Consider the following 3,924-nt stretch of genomic DNA (forward strand, 5'->3'; position numbering starts at 1 on the left):
ATCACTATTTTGTTGCTTGTTAGGAAATATTCCCAATAGTTAATAGATGAGCTCGTCTAATTCATACAAGCCCATCTACATATATTAATCTTGAAAAAGAAAGCTTGCTAGACTGCTTACCGGATGACCAGTTAGAGCGAAGGCCCATCTAGGAACGACTTGCGAGAAGCTAGGAGTATCTCAGAGATATCAAATCTCGAGATATCCGAGAGTATCTTGGAGATATCAAATCCCGAGATACCCGAGAGTATCTCGGAAATATCAAATCCCAAGATACCCAATAGTATCTCGGAGATATCATGGTCCCGAAATTGTACGGATCCTGGATGGCTCGGGATCACCCTTCAGAATCAAAGAATCGGTTCCCTCCATATCTAGAGAGAACAGTTGAAGTCCCTACTATAAATATGTGAAAGCCATCAAGTATTCGCCCGTTGATATTATTAATTACAAAGAATTGATACAAATTCTCCTTAAAGACTAACTTAAGCATCGAAGTGGGATCAACTGGCACCCACAGCAAGCTCCTGTGCTAATATTCATTGTTTTACAGGTTAATTGGAAGAACTTTCTAGAAGCTTGTGTCACCGTACCAGAAACTGTCTTAACATTGTTTATTGCTTATTTTTGTATTTTTGCATTATTTGGACATGAGGCTAGCTACATATCGATCAATTGACTATTTTCAATAAACATTGTCATGTGGTTAGCTATGTTAAGGTATTTGTTGGTTTGATCTATACAGACCTCTGTGCATAACAACTACGTTTAATTATATTTTATCTTGGCATGCATGATGTTAGAATTCTTCTTTCTTCTTTTTTATTTGTGGCTATTCTTGGTAGGAGTGACGTAGCGGAAGACTTGGTAATAACAATCAGAAGTGTCTGCGTCTTCTGACCTAAAGATAAACAAGCCCACAGGCTTAAAAGAACAATAAACTCAGCAAAGTGTTGAGAAATTCTCAAGTTTGATTAATAGTTCAAGGGTTAATGTTTACATGCTACTACCTCCTATATTTATACTGAAACAAACTTGAAGAGAAAGTGAAAATACTCCAAGTAGTAGTAGTAAACCTAATTCTAGCTAGTAAAAAAATATAAACCTAATCCTAGTATGGAAAGGAAAATAATTATAATCTTAAAAGAAAGCTAGTAAAATCCTAAATTATAAAAGCAAATAAAATCTTCATCTTGGTGCTCACAGATTACCCTTCCAAAATATTCACCATTAATGCACGTGCCAGCTGTCTACTGATTGAGGATGGCTAGTTGGATAAAGCTTAGCGTTCGTTTATCGGATGAGGCTTAGCGATCAGGATCGTGTCTCGGGAGTGTCCTACATCTATCTCGGGATCACTTATCAAAAGTGACTCGGGATCACTTCTTAGAAGTGTTTTGCATCGCTTCTTGTTTCGGGTTCGCATCTCAGAAGCGTGTGCTTCTCGGGCTTTGGGAATCGATTTGATTTTAGTCACTTGCAGTTAGCCACGTGTATGGGGGTCATACACATGGCTAACTGTTAGCCACGTGCATTTAGCTACGTGGGTTACACGCAGTGAATCCGGTTGTTACTAAATGCAATTTTAGCCACGTGTCCTTTTATATATGTGGCTATTTAACCATGTGACGTTTAGCCACGTGCCACCCCAAGTGGCTAAATGCAATTTCATTTTTTTTTTAAAAGGCAATTATAGCCACATGTAATTAAAGCCACGTGACTAAAATTTTTGTTCTTTTGTTTTTTTTAAAAAAAAAAAAAAAAGAGAAGAAAAAAGAAAAACAGAACAGAATTGCCGGTGTTTTTTCTTCTCCCAATCTAACTTATATCCAGGCCGGGACCGGCAATCACCCAGTCACCGGATTGGAACCCATCAAACCAAAAATACAAAAACCCAAAATCAGATTGAAAATCCGGCCGGCAAGTGTGAGTCGGCCGGATCTCCTCCATCTCTGAGAATCGGTCGATCTCGATCTCTACCTCTCCGGCCGTGATCCTCCAGCTCCATCGTCGACCACAGATCTATCTTAGAATCGCTCCAACTCTCCGATCGGTCTCCCTCTTCCATCTCCCTCTGTGTGAAAAAAAAAAAAAAAGGAGAAAAAGGAACAGCGAGCATGGGAAAAAGGGAAAGAAGGAAAAGAAAAACCGAACACCAAAAAACCAAAAACCGGCCGGATCTCCTCCATCTCTGAGAGTCAGTCGACCACAAGCTCTACCTCTCGGACCATGACCCTCCGGACTCCAGCTCCGTCGTCGACAGCCGGATCTATCTCAGAATCTCTCTCTCTAGCTCTCTCAGTCTCCCTCTTCCATCTCCTTCTCTGTGACTCTGTGTGAAGAAAATGAAGAAAAAAAGGAGAAGAAGGAACAGCGAGCGTGGGAAAAAGGGAAAGAAGGAAGAAGAAATAACAAAATGAAAAAAGAATAGTTAAAAAAAGGGGGCGGGGCAACTGATAAAAAAAAGGGGAAAAATTTAAAAAAAAATTTAAAAAAATTTAAAAATTTAAAAATTAAAAAAAAAAAAAAAAAAAAAAAAAAAAAAAAGGTAAGAAGGAGGGAAATTAGAAATGGGTTGGAGGGAAGTTTTAGCAATTAATGATAGATTAGCCACGTGGCCAATAAATAAGTGGCTAAAATTTTAAATCTTACAATAAATTAAAATAATTTTAATAAATTAGCCATGTGGCACATAAGCCACATGGCTAAAATTTTAAACATAAATATAAAATAATAATAATAATAATAATAATAATAATAATAATAATTCCTTTTTGGTTGTGGCCTTTATATCACATTTACGGTATTTACTATGTTTATTATTTTTCCAATAAACATATACGGCATTATGGATATTTCCATTAATTTAGATTACCGTAAATATGGAATCGGTATTATGGTTATTTCTATTAATTTAGATTACCGTAAATATGGAATCGGTTAATTGATTTTAAAATCAATTAACGATATTGTTTCCTTGATGGAAGGAAACAAATACGGTGTTTACCATTTTGAGGGTCCCTAACCTAGCCTATAAATAGAGTGCCTGTGTACACCATCAGTACAGCCATCAAGCAATAGGCATAGGTTAGAAGATCCCTCAAATAATCTTTCTTGTTCTTCAGATGGATCGTGAAGACGCTTGAGCAAACATGGCTAGAGGTAAGCCTGAATCCTGTTTATTCGTTTTCCGCTGCGCATGTTAGATTAAATAATATGTTTATTATTTCTAACATGTGGTATCAGAGCCAGCCTCTATGCTATTTTGCTTAGCATATAATTTTACTATGTGTTATCAATATTGAATCAAGTATTTTTATTTGTTATCAATATTGAATCAAGTATATTCTATTTGGTATTGTTCACTTCTGTTTGTCAATATTGTTTGAGCAATATTTCGTCTTTTGTGACATGATAGAAACGCATTAGCGATTATTTTGTGAATATTTGTTGTTCACGTACTGTTTGTGAAAACCCATAAATTTGATAAAACTATTTTTTGTTTTATCACTATTCTGTGTATTATGATATACTGCCTAATTTTGAGTTGTTGTAATTTTGATATGGGTATTTTCATAAAGGGGTGGCGGCTAGAGTTCCATTTTTAGGGTTTTCAACCCATCTGGAACATTACGGGTCGGGTTGGTTGGTGACTGGGTAAGGTTTCGACCCATTAAAGTTTTTGGGTTTGATATATTTTCGGGTAAGGTTTTTTAAAACCCATGCAGTTTTGGGCCATTTAAGTGGGCTGACCTAGTTTGGGCCAGCACTATACATAGACCCAAAGGCCTGACCCGATTAAATGGGTTGACCTAATTGCCAAATACAGTAGCCCATTTGGAGTCTTGTGACCCAAAAGCCCAACCCAATATAGTAGCCCAATACAGATACCCAACCCAAATTAAGTGGGTTAACCCAATTGGG

This window comes from Alnus glutinosa, chromosome 14 (assembly GCF_958979055.1).
Source record: "Alnus glutinosa chromosome 14, dhAlnGlut1.1, whole genome shotgun sequence".
NCBI lineage: Eukaryota > Viridiplantae > Streptophyta > Magnoliopsida > Fagales > Betulaceae > Alnus > Alnus glutinosa.